The sequence below is a fragment of the Amblyomma americanum genome, chromosome 1 (genome assembly GCF_052857255.1).
Source record: "Amblyomma americanum isolate KBUSLIRL-KWMA chromosome 1, ASM5285725v1, whole genome shotgun sequence".
NCBI lineage: Eukaryota > Metazoa > Arthropoda > Arachnida > Ixodida > Ixodidae > Amblyomma > Amblyomma americanum.
This window is the reverse complement of record NC_135497.1, coordinates 470,982,871-471,010,634: the sequence shown is the minus strand read 5'-3', so window position 1 is coordinate 471,010,634 and position 27,764 is coordinate 470,982,871.

The following is a 27,764-nucleotide window of genomic DNA, read 5'->3' as shown; positions in this document are numbered from 1 at the left end:
AAATTTAGGATTCACTGGAACTTTTGGCTATTCATTGTGTCCTTTCAGCAACTTCCCTCTCATACAGATAAGAAAGCATCTTCGCTCTTTCTTTTCGAACAAGAATGCGGAAAAGTGAACAAGGGTTTTCGTTTGCAAAATATGTGCTATATTACAGTGGGTGCTACTATTCTGCGAGTTTTCAACTGACCACTTGTGGATACCAGTAAGGCATCTTTTCCGGAAAGCTTTTTTTCCACCTAAAAGGTCTCCAACCCAAACGACACCTCCAATTCTCGAGAAGAAAAAACTCCGGATCGTCGTGCGCTGTCTGCAGCAGAGTCGAGGCAAGAAGAGGAAGAGGCCTTCTTCGCCGTTCCGTGGTGAGTGGATTGTTCATTGTTCGGGCTACCGGTGCAGAGGGGTGAATGGAGGAAGTTAGAGCGCCGGAACTTAAGGCGCAGGTGCGATGAATTTTAGCGTCAGATACCAATAGCAGCCAGCCAGCAATATGGCGGTATGCGGAAACGTGTATAGCAAGAAGGAAAAGAAAAAGAGCGGCTTTAGGAGGAGAGAAAAATCATGAATGAGAAGTGCGCCCTTCCTTGCTTCTAAAAAACTCCTCTCCTATTGCTGACATGCTGACTTGGAATGCCCTTAGAATGCATCCCTTCGGAACGTGCTGCTCTTATGGACGCTCCTCTCCCGATCTTTTCACACTGCGCTCCTTTCTGGTGGGTAAGAGACGAGTTGGTACCTGCTTAGTGTCTTTGTCCTGTGTCTCGCTGCATGTTGCATTAGCTTGTAGTTTCTACGTTCGTAGTATTCTACACAATAGAGTTTTCACCAACGCCCAAGCGGCCGCTGCCTCTTTGCTAGATTACGGCGGTGAAAGGCAATACGTTTTCTGTAATCCGCTTATCGTCAACCTTTTTTCGCGTACGGAGCAAAAAGTAGCCTGTGCGACCAAAAATGACTCCCGTGACGTCCCGGCTTCTTATAAAAACCGAACGAGGCTCTTTTTTCACATGTAATTAACTGATTTCGGTCTTGTTAACACCTGTATTCTTGTAACGATTATGTCTACTGTTATTGAAGCATATTTCCTTGCTTTTCATAATCTCGACCGAGCTGACGTCAATGGAAACCACTTCACAAGGAACTACATCACGAGAGGGTCACCAACATATTGAGACGCTGTTCAAGCGTATTAAAGCGTAGTTCAACAGAGCTGGCCCTCGTTGAATAAACTTCATTATCTTCATAAAATTGAAGAACACGAATTAAAAGTAGATCGACGCGACGCTATGTTTTTCGTAGCGGTCCATCGCGCTTGCGAGATGGCTTCCGAGCGATGGATTCGGATAAGGGCAGGAGATAGAGTTCAATCATGACGGTTTGAGTAGCCTCCAATTTGCTGGGGACATAACTCAGGGCCTAGAGAGGAATGACCCATGGTTGAACGCCCGTATAAGCACTCAACGCAGAAGGTTCGGAGCAAAACTAGATGAGAATAAAATTTATTGTCAACTGACCGTGAACTGTAGAATAGTTATCAAGGAATACACGGCCGCAGGTCCGGACCACATGCGTGAAATCGCTAGGAGAATATGAATGACAGAGCTGGAGAGCACTGACAGGCACTTTAAGGTTATGTCCAGACCTGGAAACAAATCTTGCCACACATCGGTCAAAAAGTTCGACGTTAACTAAAAAATTTTAAATTAAATTGCGGAAAACCAAAATGTCCGTTTGAGTGTTTTAAATGAAGCGGAAAACTGGACACCTTTACCAGACATATAGTATCCGCCATGCATACTTGCAGGTTGTGCACAATAACATGCCGCTATTTAAAACAGCCACGCATTTTTTAGCACAGCTGCGTCAAACCTTCACTCTGAGAACGCTTTGTGGTTCGTCCCGTGTAATATCGGTGCACTATTCTGAAGCAAGGCAGCCGAAATTGAGACGGGCTCCCTAGACATTATTGCTGAAAGTAATGAAAAAATAGGTGCACTCGAACAGAATATGTCCTTTCTGGCAAGAAAGGTTGAAGAACTCGAAAATAGAAGTCGCAGGTCGAACCTCGTTATCTATGGGTTGGATGAAGAAGAGAATGCATCCACTGAAATTCTCCGTGAGTCTGTAACTAGAAACATCTTTCAAGATATACTACACACTGAAGTCGAAGGCATTGAAATCATTCATCGTCTGGGGCGAATGCGAAATGACAGAACAACAAACAGGCCAGTGATATTGAAACTTTTGGACTATCGTGATAAGGTGATCTCCAAATGCTGCTCACAACCAAAGAATGCAGGATACTCTAACAGCGAAGTCTTTTCACGTCCTCTCAGGGAAATAAGATAGAAACTGTGGGACAAAACGAAAACAAACCTTGACAGAAAGGAGAAGGTCTCTTAGTGTACGACAAAGTAAGCATCAATGGCCAGCTTTTCAAACGGGATGAAGACCTAAACGACTTGGTCGAAATAGGAAAAAGTGAGGAGCAGAAAGTATTAAAAAAAATGCAATCTACCAAAAGGAACACGCAGCCGCCGATAACCCTATTAAATATAAACGCACGCAGCCTTCTAAATAAGATCGACCACTTAGAAGCTATCCTTCTCGTCTTTAACCCTGATAATGTTGTGATTACTGAGACTTGGCTGCACACGGGAATTCAAGATCATGAAATCGTTCCCCCGGGCTATGTCATCATTCGCAAAGAGAGGGAAACTAGGGGCGGGGGAGTGGCCTTGGTCTTAAAAATTGATCTAGCTACCCTACACGCAAATGCCCGACATTACGGTGTAGAATCCGTTTGGTGCAAAGTTCACCTGAAATGCAAATCTGTTAACTTGGGCGTGGTGTACAGGCCAGAAAATGCTCAAACTGTGTATCTGGATCGTCTGTTCGATTACATGTATAAATATGTATATGGCTCTATGATCACATTAGCTGGCGACGTCAATTGTCCGCTTGTTAACCGGAATACCTTATGTTCAACTGATGCAACAAGTAATGCCATGTATCGTATCCTGTTTACTTTAGAACATGTACAAATTTTTAGTGAGCCTACTCGTCCGCAAGGAACATCCAATTCTATACTAGACTTGGTGTTTGTTAGTAACCACCTTAAAATTGATTATTGTAAAGTTGAAGTAAATTTCTGACCATGAAAGGCTACTATGTACGCTGAACTTTCCAATCTTGGATCGCTAGCGAGGCCAGACGGAATTCGTGCGCGCATTTAACAGAGCGAGCGATGCGGCGGTTATGACTTATCTTATGCATGAATTTAATGATTTTTATGATTTGTATGTTGAGAGTACTGCCACTGTTGACGCCTTGTGGGTACAATTTAAAGAGCATGTGATGCACTGCATCAAAAATTTCATGCCTTTGAAAAAGAAGGCGACATGCGAGCTGTCACAAAATTCGGCGCATTTTCGAAAAAAACCGGCGCTGCGCCTAAGCAATCGCGCCCGCGCGCGGTAAAATAAAACAAAAAACAGCGGGGAAGGAACCCCGGGGTTTGCGTAACTTTCCACTCAGCTCGCCGGCGCGGCGCCAATGGAGGCATGGCCGCGCGCGGTGTCAATTTTTTCTAGAATGTCACAGTAGTTCCTGCTCGTTGTCGACGAAGAGAGGGTAACCTTGTCCGCGCTAAAGTGATACTCTCTCCCTTTCGCTCTTGCGCCGATGACTCCGCGTGGCGCGAATGACCTAGATTGTTCTAGAAGGCGGTTTCCGCGCTCGACCAATGGGATCGCGCGCCCTGCGCGTGAAGGAGGAGTTTTTGCAGTTGAAGCTGCGTGAATGTGCGCGCGTGCCTTGGCGCGAAGAACTAACAGACGCGGGCACATAGAAAAAATACGAACAGTTATTTCCAGATCAATTGGAATTATCTTCAAAGTAAAGAACTTACTACCAATGTGGTTAAAAAAGCAGTTGTATTATAGTCTAGTTTTTTCTCGTTTGCAATATTGTATTCTTGTATGGGGAACTACGACAAAAGCAAACATGGAAAACCTGCTTATACTACAAAAACGAGTCATACGATTAATAGAAAACTCTCCATATAGAGCCCCCTCAGCCCCACTTTTCGAAAAACATCAGATATTAACTATCACGAATATCATGAACAAAAGAGTAGCTTTGAAAATATATGATCAAATAAAAATGGACCCGGCTGGGTTCTCGCAAACTTTCTTCTTTAGAGACCACGACCATAACCTTCGGCATATGACCTGTAGAAAAGAACTAGTGCGTACGAACTACGGTACACAAACGCTAAAATATCGAATCGCTGATCTTCTAAATAAGTACCCGGGTATTATAGAAACCATTCACAACAGTCGTTCCACGAAAGCATTTAGCAAAAAGTTAACCCATTTCTTTTTGTGACATAGCAATGGCTTACTTTTTCTGCACATATCTGCCCTATATTAAAAAAAAAGAAAAATCCATGTTTTTATTAGAAACGAAAACCTTACTTTGGCCGGCATAGTTAAGCTCTTCTTTCCTTTTGTTATATTCAGTCACACCGATATTTGTATTTTATGTGCAATTTTGTGTAACAATGTTGACTCGCGAATATACTTTTTACAGCATTTCTTAATTGTGTACCTTAAATGAATATGTGCTGTTTTTTTATGTTTTCGTGTATAATGTTATATGCAATGTCTCTTTGGTGTTATGATCTGTTTTTCTTTGGTTAAACCTGCCCACTGCTCAGTTGTAGAGTGTAAAGGGGGCGGACGCTTCGTCAGGCAACTTTTGATTGCCTTTTTGTTCGCCTCCTCGGCAACCAAGTGTTGTTGAAATAAATCTGAATCTGAATCTGAAAAATGAGGGGCTGCAACCGCTGTCTGTTAGCCCGAGCTGCCTTTTAAACTTCCGAGAAGCGCGCCCGCTCTATTCCCGGGAGAACACCACTCGCCCAGCCCTGACCAGCGAGGCAACGTGCGCCAACCTGCGGGACGGCCCCGTCGTGTTCCTCAGGTCGCCGGACTGCCGCAGTACCCGGTGAACAAACTGTGTTTTGTTTATTTGTCTTTCTCTGTGTTAGTGCACTTCAGGTGCAATGATTTTGTTGAATTTTATCTCTCTCTGTTGTGACTTTGCATGAGTTTCTTTGTATTTGTGAATCACTTTGTATGTGCTCATATGAGTGATTGTAAATTCCTTTGTATCGTCTCTCAGCTGTATAAACTTTGTTTTGTTTTGTGAACCTTTGGCTCCGACCTATTCTCTGGCTTGCGACCGGCGAAAGCTGGGCACCAAACGACCAACCCCTTGTCACTTGGTAGTTGGTCTCCGGCTAAGCTTGCCACGCTGAGTCGAGGGCATCTCCTTCGTTACCGAGACCGCTACCCCCACACGCTCTAAGGGTGTCTGGGAGTGCACGCAAAAAGTGCGCGAAGTGGTGACAGAAGCACAATCAATGGATTACTCGAGAAATAATCCACATGAAACGAAACATTAATAGGTTAAGGCAACGGAATAGGCAACGAGCAAACTTGGAACTAAAGTTTTACTTGATTTAGAAAAAACCTAGCGCAAAAAACATGCAACCACAAAGACAGAACAGACGAGACACAAGCGCTAACTCACAACTGGCTTTTTCATTGAAGCAGGATGCAGTTTATATACGGTGAAGCTTCAAGGGGAGAGAAGGGTGACAAGGAGGAGAAGGTGAACAAAGGGAACATCGCTTCGCAAAAAACAGGCAGGCAGCCAAAAAAATCATACAAGAAAAAGAAAAAGTTACATGATAACTGAATCTAAAAATCGATACTCTGAATCAAAAAGAGATAAAGAAGGGGTACTGATGCACCTACTGCCATATTTCTTGATGTAGAAAGCCTCCAGACTAACACGCGCCGTCTAATCTGTGCTCTTGCCAAGAATCTTCGTCTCATTCAAAATCGCCTCGCGCCCATCGCAGCTCATTAAGTGCGCAACCAAATGTGCGTACTTGTCTTTTAAGTCTGACAAATTTCGGGCATGGTCCCCCAAGCGCTCATTGATGCAGCGGCCAGTTTGACCAACATAAAACTTCCCACATGTTAAGGGAATAGCGTAGACCACTCCTACGGAACACTTGATAAACGGAGTGTCGTGCTTTATCTGGCAACCCCGCTTCCTAGAGCTGGCGATTCGGGGGCACAACTTTCCCAGCTTGCTGGGAGCCGAAAAAACGACACTCACGCCATACCTGTTGGCCACTCTCCTCAAGTTGTGCGAGGTCTTGTGTAAATAAGGCACCACTAGCGGCTTTTGTGTCCTGGCACGATCTTCTCCGGACCTTCTTCGGGTTCCGTGTTTTAGTTTTTGGAGGTGGGTCTCGCAAACAGCAACCAACACAGAGCAGGGGAACCCAGCCGCCGAAAGTCGGCCCATCTGATTGTGAAAGCTGTCTTGCAACTGATGCGGACACGATTTCTTGAGAGAAGACTCCAGGCAATGCGACGCTATAGCCCTTTTAACAATCTTGGAGTGCCTAGAGTCATAAGGCAAAAGAACTTTTTTTGCACGCGGGTAATAGCCCCAGCAATTTGAATGAGCAAGGCGATTTTGAATGAGACGGAGATTCTTGGCAAGAGCACAGATAAGACGGCGCGTGTTAGTCTGGACGCTTTCTACATCAAGAAATATGGCAGAAGATGCATCTGTACCCCTTCTTTATCTCTTTTTGATTCAGAGTATCGATTTTTAGATTCAGTTATCATGTAACTTTTTCTTTTTCTTGAATGATTTTTTTGGCTGCCTGCCTGTTTTTTGCGAAGCGATGTTCCCTTTGTTCACCTTCTCCTCCTTGTCACCCTTCTCTCCCCTTGAAGCTTCACCGTATATAAACAGCATCCTGCTTCAATAAAAAAGCTAGTTGTGAGTTAGCGCTTGTGTCTCGTCTGTTCTGTCTTTGTGGTTGCATGTTTTTTGCGCTAGGTTTTCTCTAAATCAAGTATGCACCAACTAGCCCAAAAAGAGGTGTTAATTGGAACTAAAGGTCAACATAAGTTCGCTCACAAAACAATTAATGAATAAAGTACTCGAAGCTAGAAAACGATTTTGTGGCACACACTTAACAACTTCATTAAAAATTCCCCGGCCAAGTTCTGGAGGTGTGTAAACAGAAAGAATGTTACTGCTAGTTCGCCTACATGTAGGAAGCAGCAAGCTGACTCATTTATCAATTACTTCCAATCGATCTTCACCGCCGACAATGGTGTTTTAGGAGCATTAGCGCGCATAGTAACACGTCAACACAACTTTCTGGCCCTCCGGTCATAAGTGGTCCTGGGATTATTTCTCTGTTGTTGAATCTTGATGAAAAGAAGAGTTGCGGTCCTGAAGGAATTCCAAACTGCTTTCTTAGGCGTTATGCCGAACCAATCAGTGAATCTCTCTATCTCATATTTTCTTAGTCACATCAGGGCAGCTGTCTGCCCGCTGAATGAAAGATAGCCAAAATTGTCCCCATTCACAAATCAGGCGATGTAACGTCCCCGTCTAATTACCGGCCTATATCCCTCACATGCACCTGTTGCAAAGTTCTTGAGCACATCTTATTAAAATTTCTTAAAGAACATACTGAGACTCAAAACTTCATTCATCAAAACCAGCATGGCTTCAGAGCAGGTTTGTCCACTGTTACCCAACTCGCCAAAATTTTTCATGAACTAGCACAGAGAATCAATGACCAAAGTCAAACTGATATAATTGTTCTCGATTACTCAAAGGCTTTAGAATGTGTGGCACATGCTAAACTGAATTTCAAACTAAACAAAATACTTGGTCATGGTCCCGTTACGAGGTAGATAGCCAGCTACTTATCGGAACGCCGACAATATGGGCAATACAATAACCATGCCTCTGATATCGTTCCTGTCATTCTAGGCGTGCCGCAGGGCTCTGTTATAGCACAATTTTTCTTCATTTTATACATAAGCGACTTTACACATAACGTTGATGTGAAGGTGCGTCTCTTTGCGGATGATTTCGTGCTATATCAAAAAATAAACACTCAAGCAGACCAGGTAAGGTTAAACACAGCTTTGGTCAACGTCATACAGTGGTGCAATACATAGGAAATGGTAATCAATATGGAAAAAACTGTAGTGATGTCTGTCATAAAAACACAAAACTTAACTTCCCCTATGTCACGGGCAACGGCGTTGTCAAATCAGTAACAGAAGAGAAACGCCTTGGTGTGATTATTTCTGATGATCTGAGCTCTAAGACCAAGTACAAAACATTACCAAAAAAGCAATGAACAGTTTATACTTCCTTAAACACACCTTGCGCTTAGCAACTTCAGATACCAAGTTACTCGCGTATAAAGTTGTTATCCGCCCAATCTTAGAATATGCGAACGTCGTCTGGTTTCCGTATATGCAAAAAGATGTACACATGCTCGAATCAGTTCAAAGAAAAGCTGTTCAGTATATCTACCACAAGTACCGACGCACGGATTCTCCCACAGAGCTGCTTTCCTGCGCAGGCATAGACACCTTATCAAGCCGCGTCACACTCCATAGAATAAAGTTTCTTTATCAATTAATTCATAACGCATTCAACATGGATCCTTCTACTTACATTAGTTTTATTGATTCTGGACAAACACGTCACAAGCATGAATTTACAATTAATGAATATTCTTGTGCTAACAACACATATTACTTTTCCTTTTTCCCCCGAGCCATAGGAGAAGGGAACGGTCTGGATAAATCTATAACTGCGCAGGCTTCATTAGAAAAGTTCGCTGAGCTCGCAGCCTCAGGGTCCTATCAACAAGGCAGATCTGATTATTATGTTCAGTCTTTATTCGTTTTGTGTTGTTGCCCGCTCGATGTGTACCTAGTTTATTACTGTATGAAGGAATGTAACAGGATGGTTCCATCCTGCTCCTCTGTAGGGCAGGCCTTTGATAATACGGATTCCAATGTTGGACCAATTGCCTGTACTGCTTTGAATGTGTTTGAACGCATGCTTTGAAGACCAGAATAGCAAACTCTCTTTCGTCATCTATGCCGCACTCGATGGGAGCGTTTATTGATGCTTTAATATCTTGCTTCTTTAAACCTAATTGTGATCATTGGGTTACTGTCTGTTAATTTGTATCTTGCTTATAAATCGACTCCTGCAACAGTCCCATTGGGACTAACAGTATGAAAAATAAACAAATAGTTAAAATATTTCTTGTTCCGATGCAGCATTACTCTGCACGGTCGAGCGCACATTTTTCCTTCTTCCTGTGTATGCCGCCCCTCATGTCGCATTTTCCTTGATTCTTGCGAGCCTGACGGAATCTATCGCGCACATTCATGTGTTAGATGTTTCAATTATAGGCGAAGTTAATGATAAACATCCATTTTGGAGTCCTGGAACTTCTGATGCTCGCGGAACCCAACTTGTGCTCTTCGTTGTCGCACATGTCTACACTGTTCTAAATGGTCCATATTCCCCTCCTGCTATTGTCACAGAGTGTGCCTCCAGCTGGATAGGTATTACGCTTGTCCCTCATGCGATGCATGCAAATGGTTTTGCGTAGATGATCCTGGAGGTCAAAGTCCCAGCCGTTCACAGTGTCTTGCTTGTTAAGATAGGTGGTTTCCCGAACGCTAATCGCACCAAACTCACTGTGGCGGGCAAAAAGAGACTGATTGGTTACTTAGCAACGACCTCCTGTTTTGACGCCTGCCTTTATGCCTTTTACCTATTATTTCGCCGTGTGCTCACACGTCTAGAGCGCGCATTCAAATTCGCTACCTCCTGAGCTGGTAATACTTGGTGAGTACCTGACCTAGCGCAATATCTCTTACCGAGCTTATCGAACTTACCAAGATCAAAGCGTTTGGTATTGCGTACCCTTTTTCATCCTTCATTAAAAAGAATCCGCATGGTGTATGTGGAGTTCGCTGACCTTTCTGCGAACTCGTTGGTCTTGTGTTCTCAAGGAAGGCCGCTCCAGAGGGGTCGGAAATCCCCAACAAAGGGGCCCGTCCCGTCCCTGCCTCCCCTTCGTGCGGCGGACGGCCTCGTTTACGCCGCGCCGTCACGGGGATGACCCTCCGGGAAAAACGCTAACCATGTACAGCTGTCGACGTGTGGTTGTTAAGGGGTTGACGAGGTTTCGGGGGCGCACGAGATACGGCTGAGTATTAGCCGAGTGAGCGGAAACCCACTATTCCCGTAACGACTGTGTTCGTATCGCGCGGTGTATTCTGTAAACACTTAAGGGATCGTTTTGTCGCGTGTGCGAAAGAGATAGGAAAGTGGTAACGGCTGGGCCGTGGGTGCCTTGAGAGAGGGTGGTCGCGTTTGTGCTGTTTGTGTGTTTGATTTCAACCTCTCCTTTCCCAAATGTTTAATCAGCAGTCTTTAACCAATCTGTGATTAGTTGGCGGAAACCTTATTTTCCTTTCCCAGACCACTGATTGGTGAGGGGTGTCGTTTGTTATCTTATTGGTTGCTGTCCCCGCTAAGGGCGGAGACAGAGGGTTTAAAACCAAGCGCTCGGGGTTGAGCGGGGGCAGAATTCGTCTGATCCACGATTTAGTCATGTAAATAGTTTTCTCCTTGCTTTGTTTCTTCTCGTTTTCTTACCTATGTTGTAAATAAATAGTTAACCTTCTCCTTTCCTTGAGTAATGTGAATGTTTGCGAGTAGAACCACCGGGTCATCAAGAAACCCCGATTTCATCATCAAGTAGTTTCCTCTCATCGCCACCGGAAGAGGAAACTCAACTGGCGCAGTCGACAGGATCGCAACTGGCGCAGTCGACAGGATCGCAACTGGCGCAGTCGACACAGGATCGCAAATTCTTTCTACTCAAGGCATTGGACGGAAGGTGAGAAGAAGTCGGTGGACAAGCTTTTTGTCCTAAAGGAGAAAACGTGAAGCTGCGTCGCAAGACTGACGTCGAAAGCTTCAGGATCACGGGTCGAGTGCGAGAGGACGTCGGAGGCTCAAGTCAGCTAGGAGCTGAAGGAGCCGGGCAACAACAAGCCATCGAGGGTTCGAGTCAGCGAGCTGCTGAAAAGAACCAGGCGTCCACATCGAACGGGTTCGAGTCAGCGAGCTGCTGAAAAGTAACCAGGCGACCAAGACAAGCCAGTCAAACGAGGCAGAAGTCAGCGAGCTGCTGAGAGATCCAGAGCTCAAGTCGTCCGCATCGAGGAGCCTGTCGTCATCACGGAGGACGACGAGATCACCGGGGCAGAGAGCAACCAGTAAGGTAGGAGACCTTTCTGCTTTCTCCGAATTCACCATGTCGGTGTAGTGTTTAGTGCTAGAAACGATAGCACGGAAAACGGAGATGGCTGCCGTACGGTATGATCAGGAGGGCAGGATGCGACGTGTTGAGCAGGAGGAGGCTGAACAGCTGAGTGAAATTCAAAATTTGAAACTCCAAATTGAACTAGAAAAGAAAAAACTTGCACAGATGCAATTGAAGTTAAGGCAGGGGGCGAAAGTTGATAGCGAGGTCTTATTCGCAGCAGTTCAACGTTATACCTGCATGAAATTTGGACACTCGATGATTGACTGCCCGAATTCAAAGCAAAAACAAGATGTTCCCGCGGTGAGGACTGATGTGTGCAAACTAGTAGCTCAGGTAGAGATACTGGCGCCTGATAAGCTACATTCCCAGTCGGAGATGACTGTTAATAAGGTCAGTCAACCAGATAGGACAGAGGATCTGGCATGCGGAGACTTGCATACCGAAGGTCAGAGTTCTGAAACCTGTGTGGATTCAGGGACTGAAATAACGTTACCAGGAGAACAAATTCAGTCACTTTCTAGGGGTGAGTGCTCTGAAGAAACAAAACAGGAAGGTGCGGTTCTCCAGGTAGCGGACGCTAATCTGACGTGTGTGCCGATGACTACAGCTTTGACAGCTGCAGCGGTTAGACAGCAGGGCCTAACATTGTGTGTCGTGCCAGAAGAGATAGGCATAGGAGTGTTAGTCACTCCTGTGACGAACATGCTGTCAGAGCAACCGAATATAGAGCAGACCCAGGAGGCACTTGAGTGTGTTGCTCGCGATCAAGGGTTCAGCATCGTGACCCAGTCTGTGTGCGCTAACTCTGACGCAGTAGTAAGGGTCGAGGACGAGAAGGCGGATCGGAGTGCGATAACGTGCTTTGCAGTCGATGGAAATCTAGCTGCAAAAGAGGAGTTGTCATACCAGCCGGTGCTGACACTGTGCGCATTCACAGGGACAGCAGATCTAGCTAGAGGTGTAGGGCAGCTGGTAACACCGGAAACACACGTACTAACAAAGCACTCTGAAAGGGAGCAGCTTGAAGAAGAAAATTACAGTTCAGATTTCGAAGAGCATTTTGAAAGTCCCCACGAATCGGTTCGCGACAAACCCGGGGCTTTAGTAGAGCTTCAGGCAGATCCGAACGCTGCAAGTGTTCCTGCAGCAGATAGGGAGCTAACAGGGACAGCTGCAAAGAATTTCGCAGCGGATAGGACACTGGTGGATGTAGACAATGCCTCCATTCCTGTAGGTTTCCACATGAAGCCACCTGCCCCATCAGCAGAAGTGTGCATGCTCGGCGGCGAAGGTGATCGTAAAACGATAATGTGTGAGGGCAGGCTCTTCTCTGAGGAGAACACCGGCCGCCAAAGCTGTAAACAGCTAGCACTGCCTGAAACACGATGTCAAACTGCAGGCCAAATTGCCGGTGACAGGCCTATCCCAACTGTGAAATTCAAAGAGGCAGAGAACGCAGACACGATGGCAGCAGCAATCTTGGTAGAATGCAGGGAGCTGGTGAGCTTTGTTGCTTTTGATGAAAACGACGATGTAGACCCGATAACGGCGGTAGCCTTCACAACCGGCGCCGTGCCGGATAAATTGGAATTTTGGTCCAATATTGTGGACAAAGCTAGAAGGAAACATCTTCTTTTTCGAGATGTAGGTGGCTAGAAATCATTCTGCCAATTTGGTGCACCGATCTGACATGGTGGATTATGGAATGTGCAGATTGGTGTCCTAACCTTGTGTGCACTGAACGAATTGAGGCTGTGTATGTGTGTGCGCAGTGCTGCTTGGAACCTTGTGGCCGGACTTTAATGTCACACTGACAGCAAGTGTCCGCGTGACATTCTTTGTTGGGAGGTGTGGAGTTCGCTGACCTGTCTGCGAACTCGTTGGTCTTGTGTTCTCAAGGAAGGCCGCTCCAGAGGGGTCGGAAATCCCCAACAAAGGGGCCCGTCCCGTCCCTGCCTCCCCTTCGTGCGGCGGACGGCCTCGTTTACGCCGCGCCGTCACGGGGATGACCCTCCGGGAAAAACGCTAACCATGTACAGCTGTCGACATGTGGTTGTTAAGGGGTTGACGAGGTTTCGGGGGCGCACGAGATACGGCTGAGTATTAGCCGAGTGAGCGGAAACCCACTATTCCCGTAACGACTGTGTTCGTCTCGCGCGGTGTATTCTGTAAACACTTAAGGGATCGTTTTGTCGCGTGTGCGAAAGAGATAGGAAAGTGGTAACGGCTGGGCCGTGGGTCGCGTTTGTGCTGTTTGTGTATTTGATTGCAACCTCTCCTTTCCCAAATGTTTAATCAGCAGTCTTTCCCCAGTCTGTGATTAGTTGGCGGAAACCTTATTTTCCTTTCCCAGACCACTGATTGGTGAGGGGTGTCGTTTGTTATCTTACTGGTTGATGTCCCCGCTAAGGGCGGAGACAGAGGGTTTAAAACCAAGCGATCTGGGTTGAGCGGGGGCTGAATTCGTCTGATCCACGATTTAGTCATGTAAATAGTTTTCTCCTTGCTTTGTTTCTTCTCGTTTTCTTACCTATGTTGTAAATAAATAGTTAACCTCCTCCTTTCCTTGAGTAATGTGAATGTTTGCGAGTAGAACCACCGGGTCATCAAGAAACCCCTATTTCATCATGTAGTTTCCTCTCATCGCCACCGGAAGAGGAAACTCAACTGTGTACTTTCCCGTACTGCGTCTAGGAAAGTTCGTCCACCAGTAATCCTGCCACCTCTGCGCCTGCCAAGCTGTTCTGTCAAGACTGACACACTTCTGTCAGAATCACATCTTACAAGAGAGGTTGCTGCGCAATATCTCCTCATATAAACTTTGGCACGCTTCACTGCAAGTTTTAGTAAACACTCAGTATACATATTCGGTAATGATGCGCATTTCTCTTTTTGGAAATTGAAAGTATTTTAAAGTCACTTCATCTTGGTACAGCCTTAAGGCCAAATAATATTCCAGCGGGGCTCCTTATCGCAAATTTTCACGACATTTAGCGCGACCATATCACACGACCTATCCGCCAGCGCTCCTAGGGTGTTTAGACGCGAGAACGTCAAGCCATCAGGCACCAAGCTGAAGCGATGCTGCGCGACGATATCATGTAGCCATAAAACTGCCCCTCGGCTTCGCTAGTTGTTCATAGAAGAAAGAAAAACGGCGCTCTGCGGTTTTCCGTTGAATCTCATAACCGGCTTTTTACGGTTTTTTTATGAAGTCGATAAGCTTTCTAATCCAAGTCGATGAAGCCGGCAGAAAACCGTCTTCATCGCACAGGATATTCAATTTGAGCTCGGACCCGCCGCGGTGGCTTAGTGTCTAAGGATTTCGACTGCAGAACCCAATGATGCGAAAACGGATCTTTTCACGGCTGCCGCATTTAGATAGACGCAAAATGCAAAACCACCCGTGTGTTGTGCATTTTGGGCGACACAAACATTTTGAGTTTGTAGGACCAACATCGCCAGTGACCGACATTGTCTTGAATACGTTTGGTGGGCTTAATGCTTGTTAATGTAAACATGAGCAATAGTATTACAATTTCGTCAAGGTTTTGCTGGCAAAAAACAACTAATGTAACTGAGTTTCGCCTGCGGAGATGCCGAGACAAAAAATAGAGAAGACCTTTAAGCTCCGCCTTAAGGATATGACGCGATAACGTAGCGGGTTATTGCCCATATATGCAGAAGCTCACTCTCCGATTTACATTCATAGATTCCTGGGAGTCCTCATGGCCCTGCTTGTGCAGTGGCGAAGTGGTTAAGCGATGCGCCATTGCCCTGCAATGGCAGCGGCTTCCAACGGATGGCCTTGTGGGGCCCCAGTTTTTCTTTCCGAGCGACGAATAATTAATTTATCTGCCACTTACCACTGCGGGCAATTTGCTCTCTATCCGATGGGCGGGTTGTGACGACGCCGCAAGGTCCCGTGACTTCGGTGACGCACATGTGTCCTGAGTTGTTCTCTGGGCACCACTTGCCAGATTCATGCTCGTAATTTGTCGCTCACAATGACAACTCCGACGCCAGATTTTCCGGACAGCGAAGCCTTTAAAGCTGCCGAGTTAAAATTATGTGTACTGCCTTATTAATACAGCTTCGTCTTCTTGGCTGTGAAGGTGTGTGGGGCTTATGCCAATGCATAACTTATCTGCGTTACTATTTTTTTAACGGGATGTGCTCGAGGTGCGTCCTATAGACGGGAAACTACAGCATCTTTTATTACTTCTAGAAAAGCTGCGGAACTTTCCTAATAATTCTTCGGCAGTTATAACTGCATAAAATGAAGCCCTCTCTGACGCTTGCGCAGCCTTCTGCGTCCAGCTTTAGAGATTTAACAAAACTTGGATGTGGGTGCGCTGCTAGATAATCATCTCGGGCGCAGCGCAAAATACACATACAACGATGAGGACTAGTGTTCGTTTCGTCAGTGCTCTTCCTTGCCTCCCAGAGGTTCACACTTTCTGCTTCCTGTTTTCCCTTTCAATGCTCTTCTTTGATAATGGAATACGCTTGGCTAAAGCCTTGGTGCTGCTAACTCAGTTCTCGAAGGAAAGTGCTCTACAAATTACCGTCGACAACTTTTGCATAAAATGTGGTTCTGTTTAACCAGTTCTCACTATTTCGTACTTAGCATTCTTTACTTACGTTGGCGCCACAAGTCTTTGCACTAGGTTCTTTTATTTGTTATGTTTTTTCGCTAATTGGCCTTCTCGCCCCGGTATATTAGCATTAATTATCTTCACATACTTAGTGCATTGGGCGTAAAATTACATGTAGCGCACGAGGCGTTGATTTCTTTTTTTTCAGAAATTTAATTGACTGTACTCTACGTTTGACTCTGATTTTTCTTTATTGCATTGTGATGTAACCAAGGAAGCCGGGTGGCGTCCTCGTTTTGAAGACCAGCTGTAGTGCTCACGCTTTGTCTGTTTGAACCAAGGTGTTGAGGCGGACTAGTCGGTACAGCATTCATATAACAGCATTCATATTAGAATGGCATACACAGCAACGCAAGGCTGAAAAGCAGCAGATGCACGTTACGTGCAGAAAATGAGCTCAGATCAAGGGCCTGTCTTGTGGCATCACCGTAACCACCCCCACTGCCGCGTGAAGATAGGAGATGACGGGCAGAAAGGAGGGATGTGAACGAAAGAGAATAAATGGGCTTGGGCAGGACATGTAACGCTTACTCCGGTGCTGAAATGGTGCTAATTAGCACAATAAGCCTCCCAGATTTTCGTCTCTCAGGCTGGTTCCGAACATGGGCCAACTATATTTTCAAATTTTTGGGGGTCAGCCTCCAAAATTTTGGGATTATTTGTACCTATTTTAGAGCGCAAAGCTCTACTCCGATGCTGACCTTGAAGGTCACTTGGCTCTTGACCTGACCATAAAAGAGCGGCACACCGCATATGCGAAATCGTGCGTGGCACGTGCCTCGATATTCATCTTAACTTCAGCCGTTTCGCATTGATGCTGCAGCTGAGGGCGCTTCGGAACTGGCGTGAGCATAAATGAAAATGATACTCTCATCACCCCTTTAATGTGCGCCCGCTCCATAACAAAATAAAGATGGCCAGATTTACGTGACGCCTTCAGCAGCGGATCTAGCAGAAGACAGGCGAACCCCACCAGGAAGCAGGAGCAAAGCTGTTATGGGATGAAATTTTTGTATCGCAGTTGTCACTTCTACCAGCATCTCGGTGTTCGCCTACGATTCTACTAAAAGACACATTTTTCACGTTCAGAGCAAATTCACAATAAAACACGCACAAGCGCAGCATACCACGGTCGAGTCACACGAAAATAAACAAAAGCCGACGTCTACCCAACAAAGCTTCTAGTAGCGTCGGCAGGCTATCATTGTGGCTAGACCAAGAGGAAACGTGCGTAAAAATTAGACCATTGTAATTGAAAGGCGCCAAAACCACACACACACACACACATACAGGAGGAGAGAACGAGGTAGAACGCTCTGTGCCGTTCTCTTCTCCTGTGTATGTGTGGTTTTGGCGCCTTTCAACTACAACGATCAGTTACCAACCAGCCCAACAAGAAGTTATCGTAAGTAAAAATTAGATCCAGGCAGGTTAATTTTGTCTAGTGAATGATTATGAGAGGTTCAGTATATGTTTAACTGCTTTCGATGGTATTCAAAGCAAGTTATCAGTACATCCGTTGATGAAGTTTTTGGTTGGAAACAAGTTTATTTATAGACTTGCAGAGCTTTCGCCGACGGGGCCTTAGGTCTCCCACGTGGGGACGTCCAGGTGTTGCTTCGCCGTCGCCTCGCGGGCCTGCTGGACAGCCCAGAGTCGGTCACCAAGGCTGGGGCTGCGCAAGACAGCGGCCCACCGCAGCGGGAGGGTTCCGGAGTTAGTACCGTGCGTGTTTTTGGTACAGTCCCCGAGCATGTGAGTTAAAGTGGCTATACAGCGTGGCAGACCTTGCATATATTTGTCGGATATGTGCCGGAGAAGAGCCCGTGGTATTGTTACGGGTTGGGGTACGTGAGCATCGGCAGTTATCTGCGGGCCACCGCGTGCGCCCTGTCCAGCTTGTCGCTGGGCGGAGGGAAGTTTCGGCTGGCCAGGAAGAGGGCCTTGGTAATTTCGTTGTAGCTGGTCAACCAGTCGTTGGTCTTGTCCCATGGACGACAATGCCGGCGCAGCGCGCGAGCTCGCGCGTCTTGGCGAGTGCCGTCTTGTTTCGTTTGCGATGTATCTTCGATACTTCTCCCATGTGAGCAGGGAACCACTGAATTCTGGTTTGAAAATCTACCTCCCGCTGGGCTTATCGATTGCTCAGGACTCGGGCCGCCCTCTCTGAGATCTATACTTTGGCGAAGTTTCTGACCGTTTGTCGCGATTCGCAGAGAACAGTGGTGCACGTCAGATTCGTGAGGGCGAGTGCCGCCACCGCTTCGTCCGCTTTTTTTTTTAGGTTTTGCCGCGATATCTGGAGTAAGATCGCCGAGTACGCCATTCTATCGAACGCGCTTTCAAGGTCGAGGGCGAGAATTGCTCTTGTGCATCTCGTCCTGCCGTCAAGCACCTGGTGCTTCAGTTGTATCATTGCGTCTTGCGTGAACAATTGTGGGCGGAACCCTATGATGGATGGTGGGTATGCCCCTTTCTGCTCTAAGTGGGCTTGCCAGCAGTTAAGCAGTGCGTGCTCCATGCTCTTGTCGACGCACGACGTAAGCGATATGGGGCGAACGTTGTCGAGGCTGGGCGCTTTTTCGGGTTTCGGGAGTAGTATCATTCTAGCAGTTTTCCACTGTTGCGGGAGGCTGCCCCGTTGCCAGAAGTCATTGATGAATGCCGTCAAATGTTCCAGGAATCGGTCGTCGAGATTCTTCAGGGCGCGAATCGACACCCCGTCGGGGCCCGGAACCGATCTGCTGTGGAGGTTGTGCAGCGCCGTTCTGATCTCGTTTGCGTTAAAGTCCTTATCGAATTCTGCGTTCGGATCCCCCTTATATGGGCCGTGTTGTGCGGTCGAAGTGTGCAGCAAGTACTTAGCTCGTAATCGGACGGTCACTGCATCTTCACTGTGAATATCGAGCTCCCTGTATAATAGACGTGCGAGGCAGTTCCTCTGGTGGGACTTGGTCTTCGTTTCGCCCAACAGATACCTGAGCCGGTTCCACGATTTCCCGTTGTGCAGTTGGCCGTCGACTGCATTGCATAACTCGTCCCATTGATGGCGGTTGAGCGTTCGACAGTGCTTTTCGAAGTTGCGATTGATCTCCACTATTTTCTTTCTGAGTCTCCGATAGAGTCTCTGTCCCTTCCGCCTAGCCATGACCGAGTTTTTCGCCTCGATGAGAAGCGCCAGGCGGCTGTCCATCTTCTAAGTTTCAACCTCGGTTTCGACGGTCTTTGGTGACGCTTTGGCGTCTGCAACCAGCGAGCGGGTTGAAGCTTCGATGTCCGTGATCGTATTTCCTGAAGACTGTGGTGCATCTCGTTTCTTTCTTGAATCTTCCCAATCAGTCCATTTGAATTTTCGCTTCCTGCCCTTTGCCTTGTCCGGCGTCCGGACGGGTATTTCGACAATCATGTGGTCGCTCCCTAGATCGGTCGACCTGTTTTTCCACATGGTGGCTGTCGTCCCGGCATTTCGAGCGAACGTCAGGTCCGGGGCCGTGTCCCCCAGGGTACTGGAGATACCGATTTTCGTCGGGTGCGCAGGATCCGTAAATAACGTGAAGTCGAGTTCCTGCGCACCACGCCCGAGTTGTCTTCCCTTGGTCGTGCTGTATCCGTAACCCCATGCCGTGTCTGCCGCGTTGAAATCGCCCCTGCAATCAGCGTACGGGACCCGGCAATCTTGAGCGTCTTCTAAAACAGCGCACGGAAGCGTTGGCGGTGTTACGACGGGCTGCTGTATACGTTCACATGGCCAGGATTCTGGTTCATGCACCGCTAGTTCACAAATCCGCCACCACGTGCCGCATTAAGTTGAGGTCCTCCTCCTTCTCTAACATTCTTCCTCCCTGGTAAGCTTCGCCCATTGTCCACTTTGTGCGTCCTCCCCTCAAGCCCAGCTTCTCGTGGGGCGTCCCCTTTGGGGTTTCTGGTTTTTTTTTCTTTTTTTCACCCAGTGTGTTCAGGGCAGGCTGGCTGTGCGGCTCCGCTTTTAAGTTCCTTCACTGGTGTGCAAGCAAAGAAGTCGGGTTGCAGTTAACGCGGCGTACATGCACGCGACATCTTCGTCCGACTTTGAGCGCTCATCTGCGAAAACTACTGCAAGTATACATGCACACAAGATATAGCTAAACTTTCAAGAATCCATACATAACTTTTTCAAGACAACGAGAATGTCAATAGCGGCTGATGAAGACAAGCTTGTTGCTGCGATAATCAGAGAGTGGGGCGATAAAAGCCCAACAGTTGCTCTCATTAACATCGTCGGTAAGTTGTCTAAAGTGTGAAGAATGAGGCAAATGCGCAAATAGAGGACGAGATAAGCTGTCCGTATCACGAACACTTAAGAGCCTGGATAGCCGTTAGGTGGAGTCTGAACCGAACAAATATTGTAACTTAAGAAGTTTGACAGCCACGGTAAACAATTACTTTCAGGAGCAGGAAACTCAGGTAGCCTAAACGCTTAGTTCAACAGTCGCTATTTGTGTTTAGTAAACGTCCTACAGAGCACGTATATTTTCTCATATTTACGAAAATTATTTCTAGATCAATTTTTTTTTTGCTGTGCGAGATAATTTCTGCACATCAGAAATGGTTTCAGAAGCAGCCGGGGCATTGTCGCATCGGCTAACCAGAAACACTTGTCATAAGATTAAATCCCAGTTATTCGGTCATTCCAGCGAAGGTGGTGGCGCCACGCGGCCTCTTCCTGAAGCGGCGAGCCTGTGATCGCTCTGGGCGGCGCGTGCAATCGCAGTGGTTAGGAGCGACATTTCATCCGGCGTCTGGCGTTCTTTCCCATGTACGCCCGGTAAGGTTAGCGGCGGAGGGGTTGAGAGGAGGGGGCGGCAGGGTAATGCATAGCAAATTAGAGCTTTTTCAGGAAAGGAAATGGCACAGTAACTGCGTGACTTCTCGGTGGACATCTCAACCGCGTCGAAAGAGAGGGGAGGAATGGAAGGGAAAGAAGAGAGAAAAGAGTGCCATGGTGGACATCAATAATGTCTACCGTTCGCCCACTCGGCTTTTTGTCGCACCTTTGAATGGTTAATAATAAAAAGTTGCAGCTATAAGTCTTTTTTTTTTTCAATTGGACATGTGGTCTATGAAGTTATAGAAATTAAAAAGGTTACACATCTGTTTGAAGTGTTGATATCTATGTAAGTTCAGGTGGGCCATACAGCTTGACGAAAAATAGCTCGCACACACGTGCCTGCACGAATTTCCTGTATATACAGCCCATAAACGGCAAGCCCTTCCTTAAACAACACGCAACATTTCACTATCGGATTTACTGTTCAAGCTAAGCATCCTATTTCCGTCATGTGCTCGCCGTTTGTAGTACACCGTTAAAACCTATAGGTCACTGTATAATATGAATTGTAAGCAAATGCGTAAGCCTGCATTAATTGGAAAAAGGAATATTCACATCAATCCGTCAAAGTAACAAAAGATTTACTAATAAAACAATGGATTCACCACTGCTTCCTTGAGGTCCTGTGCCCACCTTGGTGAACAATTTCGGCCACTGTGTTCACAAGACAATCCCGTTTGGGGTAACAGAGCAGGCGCGCCCATTAAAGCACTGAAGAAAAAATATATATAACCCATAAAGACTAGCGAGAGGGGCACCGCACCAGCATGAAGATTTATCCACATTGTGAAGAAGGCCATTTACAGTGGTTCGACTAGAAAGCCAGCTGTCACGCCACTCTTTTATCTTCGCCCGATTGCAATGTGTTCGGGCTTCTCATAAGCCTGGGATACTTTTCAAATGTTTAAAAGTCGGCAGCGCCGACCAAACGTGTGCCGTTTAGTGAAATGGCACCTTGCTCCCCGATTGAAGATGAAAGGTTCACCGCCCGACTTTTCGTGGAGGCTGTGCCGCAGGAAGAGATAAACCGAAAAACTGCCAGATCGAAGACATCGGTGAGCAGAATTCTCCGCGCCTTTCGAGATGAGGGAACACTTGTTGATACGAAGTGGTCCGGCTGGCCTAGGGTGAAGAAGCATGAGCACGATATACTGATATTTGCAGCAACTGTCGTGAACCTTTTTCTGAATGCCAAAGAAACCCGCGACTAGTTGTCGCTGGATATTTATACTTCGATAGTACGCCCGGATTTGAAAGCAGCTGGGATCTCAAATTATGCCGCTGCTCAAAAGCCTCCCCTCACTGAGTGACTGCGCAGACAAAACCTTGACTTCACACGGGACATTGATCATTGGTCCACATAAGAATGGCGCAACGTAATTTCTTCTGATGAGTCCACTTTTTCACCCGATGGGATCGTTAGCGGCAGGTGTGGTGGCCTTGGAATTCCAGGTAAACACTGTCTTGACCTCTTAGCTTCATTGAGAGATTTGGTGTTTTTCATACACCGAAAGCTTTCGTGGATCAAATATTTTAGAGGAATTATAGGAATTATCGGATTTATTCCCGCAAACGGAATTGTATGATAATGTCCAATAAGAAATAAATACACTGCTGCCAAGAAAAATTTGGCAGCGGCATAGCTCGGCTATGCCAGGATATACGTAGCGAGAGGTACGTTAACATGGCTGAGCTAGTTGTGGTTACTGTATGTTTAGCAATGAGCGACAATGGGTATACACACCTTTTATTCATTTTGCTTGACAGAGACTAAGACTGCTCCATGACCTGTGAAGTAGCATGCAGCGGTCTATTATTTAGAACAGTTACTCTTCTCTATACCACCGTTTAGCAGTGTCTGAACTCTGCTTCTCTACATCAATATGAAACGTTGTGATACAGCCGACCATTATATCTTCGCCTTTTATACGCAATGTTGCGCATGCGACGCGTGGTTCGGGTGATAGAGTGGCGTGCGGCGAGGCGGCGACAAAGCAAGCGGCGCGCCTGTGGTGTCTGGTTAAGATGGTATCGGCGCATGCGCACAACTGCTATTCTGCGTGACGTCACATCTAGCTCCGACGGTGGAGCAGGCGCGCGGCCGCGGCGACAGGCAACCGCACGCCGCACCTGCTGCTCCTCTCCCGTTGCCATGGTAACGGTGCATGCGCACAACTTCCCTCCCTCTCCCGGCCACTGCGAAATGCTCGACTGGTAGCGCAGTGTAGCTCTCGGTCAAAATGTGAATAAGCAACTTCTCATTACCATCAACTCGAACACGCGTGTTTTAACCTGCTTGAACAATGGTATGATTTAAAGGTATAAAATTATGGCTGTATAAATTCCTATAAACCTTTCGCAAAATCAGATTTATAAATCGTTTGTCTGTCCATTCTGTTTCTCTTAAAATTGCAGATACCAACCTGTATATTCTCAGAGCGTTCTTTAGAGGGGGTGGTGCGCAGTCACCATGTGAGGTGCCGTCAGGATGTATGTGTTGGGACCTCTCGTCCGCATTTATGGGAAGTTCATAGCTTCCCTTAACAGTTCTGTGCTACAATACACCATGCTCCCGTGTGCTGGATGAACCCATCCCCGATGGCTGCCTCCTCCTCCAGCAGTTGAAAAGCCCTATGCACATGGCACGTCAGGTGACCACCCTTCTTCAATATTTTGGCGTGCCCACTTTTCAGTGGACTCCAGTGCCTCCAAATGTAGCGGACGCAAATCCCATCGAAATTTTGCGAGGGTGCATGAAGTCGTACAGTGGGGAGCAGCCCTGTTTAGAGCGCGCCGACGGTGCTTTGCAGAGCAAGCCAGCGCCATCGATAAGGTTATGCTCTAGGTTTGAGTTATGCGTCACGTGCGCATGCGTGGCAAAAACATAGGAATGCCTGCTCATCGCTTCCTTTTCCGACCATTGCCTTGCGAGTCCGTTTCGTGCCGCCAGGGCCGCGCTGCCTGCATTTGTGACGCTGTGACGGCGGCCAGGGCGTTGTCATATATACCGCAGTGTTTCACGAGTGCAACGAGATGGTCTTTAAAGCAAGCGCGAGTAATTGCGAATGATCGCGCGTCTCTGCATACGCACCACTCGCCACGTCCATAATGTCCTTCGGCGTGTATCTGCGCTGAGTATTAGGTACGCTGGACGGCGCATTTCGCATATGTCCAGGCCGCCCAACATGGCAGCCTCTGGGGCTTCTTAGGCCGCTGCAAGTATAGCTTGCCTTATAGGAACGTTTTTAGTTGCCTTATAGGGCAATATGAAAACAGGCACCACAATCCCAACTAGGCCTAATTTTCACAGTGTTATCCTGGTCCATGTTTGAAACGCGCGATCACCCGATATCGCTTGCACTTGCTTGCCTATCCGCGAAACCGTGAAACCAACGCGATACCTGTTGGTTATCCTGCCATTCTTACTTATCACTCAGCGCGGCCATGGCGGCATGAACCGCAAGCACTGAGCGGAAGTGAGGCCGAGAACCCACGAGCAGGCACCGCTTTATTTCGGCCGCGCATGCGTACGGGCCGCGTAACTCCTTCTCTTTAGCGTAACGTTAGATGGCACTGACTTGCCCCGCAGAGCGCTGTCGGCGCGCTCTAGCCAGGGCTGCTCACAACTGTACCTATACAGACGAAACTTTTCCAGGGCAACATCAGACGCGCTAAGGAGCGCCATTCGTAAAGAGTGGGAAGTCCTTCAAGCTGATCGCGAATATATCATCTCTCTTTACAATTCTAGAACAAGGAGGGTGTGGGAGACCATTTCCGCGGGTGGTCACCCTAAATTTACAGAGAACACAGTGGACGCATTTCGTAAATGCAATTTATTGTGACTGTAAAAAATGCCAATGAAATTTGGTCTTTGGCTAAAGGAAATAGCGCAGTATGCCTCACATATCGGTGGACACCGTTATAAGGGACGGAAAAAGGAGGGAGTGAAAAGAGAAGGAAGAAAGAGGCGCCGTAGTGGAGGCCTTCGGAATAATTTCGACCACCCCTGCGTTTCGATCAAGGCGAAACACTTAGGCGCCCCAGTGCGATGTCAGTGCACGTTAAAGGACCCCAGGCGGTTGACTCTGAACCCTGCACTAATTTTTGTTCTTTAATGTTCAAGCTATGACTACGCCGATATCTGCTCGCATTATTTTTTTCCTCTTGTAATGGCTTATTTTATTTTGTATAAAAAGTGATGTGCCTATCTCGGCTCGTCTGATGAAAATGAAGTAAACCATTTATCGGCGGAATACCCTTTAGTTTTCAGTGTACTCGTTTGTATTCCAATATCGCACGGTATGTCTAAACCAAAAGCAAACGCAAAGAAGAGAAAAAGCCCTTTATGGTGCGCCGGTTTCTCGTCGAGAAGGGTATGATATGTTATCAGATCGGGACAAAGCAATCGGCGCGTGCTTCACCCTGGCCCTGCCCCCGATGAACTGCACACGTGCTGTAGAGGATAAAGAAAGCGACGCCTAGCCCCAAGAGCTGCATGTATTCTGCTCGTACTCTGCAAGCGAGGTAAAAAAAAAATTGGCAGTGGCCTAGCTCAGCTGGGCCAGGATATACATAGCGAAAGGTACGGTTTGGCTTGGTTTTGTTTTGGCGTAGCCTTAATGGAAAAACAGTAATGAGTCAATGTGGGAGAACCAATCGTTTATTTACAGTTCATAAATGTTTATTGCTTTGAATTCCACAGTGACTGTTCTATGCTCAGTAAAGTAAACTGAAGATACCTCTTGCTATACACGCGGCCACCAGCCCCGTCTTCTTCCATTGCATCTTCTCCCAAGGCCAGCGGCGCTCCGCGGCTCATATCCTCCGACGCTGGGCGGCCGCTAAGAGCACCGCGCATGCGCTTTGAGGCGCATAGTTAAGTGGTAACGTCACGCGCGGCGTGGAGACCGGCGAGGCGGCGGCGCGTGGCAAACACCTGGGGCACGGCGCCGCTGGTTGCCATGGTTATGGAGCATGCGCAGAAGTGACTAGCGCGGACCGCCTGAAATGCGCTGCTGACAAACCTATTATTGCTTTCGCTACAAAATTGAAAGCAGAGGTTGAACACGGCTAAACCCAAGTATACAACTCGAGAGCGGAAGGTTATGCGTAGTTATACTTCGCTAAGCTCGGTCTTGCTAAGTTGTGGTATCGGGCAACTATACCCTGTTTCTAACATCAAGTGCAACGCCGTAAAGTCTACGGAAGTCGTCCCCCCAAAAAATAAAGGGAGGTGTATCACTCCGCGCTGTTCTGTGGCCATGTGCTCTGTCGCGTCGCTCCGGAGAGTCGGCATGAAACTATGGGTGCGTGGGTTCAAATCACGCATGGTAATAATAATAATAATAATAATAATAATAATAATAATAATAATAATAATTATAATATTGTAAGGCGGTGGTTTATTTAAAAGAGCTGGGAGGAAGGAAGCAGCGGCGAGAACAATCCGAGGGCAACCAGGTCGGGCACACACACACGTGGCGATAGCAATACGGCTGACGCGCAGGGCCATCATCTTCGTTTTCACGAGTCATCTGCTTTTCTGGGTCACCTACTTCTTCACAATCACCCCCGGGGCGAAGAGGAGCCATCCTGGCGACTTGCGGCGACTACAATATGGAGGGGTTGTAGTAAGGCTTGAGACGCTGGATGTGAACTGTCTCGGGGCCGCGGCGGCGGAGATCGGGAGATGGGGTGAGGGGTTCGACGACGTAATTAACGCGAGATGTGCGCTCCAGGACACGGTAGGGGCCGTGATACTTGGGGATAAATTCCGAGGAGAGTCCAGGAGTACTTTATGGTATCCAGACACACACAAGCGCACCAAGAGAGAAGTGCGATGTGGTGTGAGCGTTGTCGTGGCGGAATTTCTGGCGATACTGGACGTCAGTTGTGAGTGACCGGACGATTTGGCGACAATCTTCTGCGTGTTCGCGGCTTCGGAAACAGGGGTATATTCGGAGGCGTCAGGTTGGTAAGGCAGAATGGTGTCTGTGGTAGCAGATGGAGGACGGCCGTAAAGAAGAAAGATGGGAGAGAAGCCAGTAGTAGACTGCTGGGCGGTGTTGTAGGCGGAAGTCACATAAGAGAGGATGAGGTCCCAATTCGAGTGGTTGGATGCCACGTACATAGAGAGCATATCCCCGAGGGTGCGGTTAAATCGCTCGTTGAGGCCGTTGGTCTGCGGATGATAGGCGGAGGTGGTACGATGGATTATGTTGCACTGGCGGAGCAGGGCTGTGACGACATCGGACAAAAAGGCGCGTCCGCGGTCGCTAAGCAGTTCAAGAGGTGCAATGTGACGAAGGACGGAACGTTGTAAAAGGAAGGAGGCAACGTCTGTCGCTGTGGCAGACGGAAGAGCGGCGGTTTCGGCATATCTCGTGAGATGATCAACCGCAACGATAGCCCAACGGTTGCCGGCCGCAGTGTACGGAAGCGGGCCGTAGAAATCAATTCCGATACGGTCGAAAGGGCGTGGTTGGCACGGGAGTGGCTGCAACTCTCCAGCAGAACGATGAGGAGATGGCTTGCGACGTTTACAGGCGACAGAGGCGCGTACGTATTTGAGTACGAATGTGTACATGCCGCGCCAGTAATATCGCAGCCGGATGCGGGTGTATGTCTTGAAAACTCCCGCGTGACCGGAGTGTGGGTCAGCGTGGAAATAGGCGCATATGTTCGTGCGCAGGTGGCGAGGAATAACGAGTAACCAATTGCGGCCGTCGGTGCTGTAGTTCCGGCGATAGAGGAGGTTATCGTGAATCACAAAGTGGGAAGCATGGCGGCGGAGAGCACGGGATGGAGAAGCAGCCGTGGGGTTGGAGAGAAAGTCGAGAAGAGAAGCGATCCAGGGGTCAGTACGTTGCGCTGAGGGCCTGTCGCTAATGTGAAGGGATGACGGGGAGACGTCAGAGGTGGAAAGGCTGGTGATCTCTGCTGGAAGTGGGCAGCGGGACAGGGCATCAGC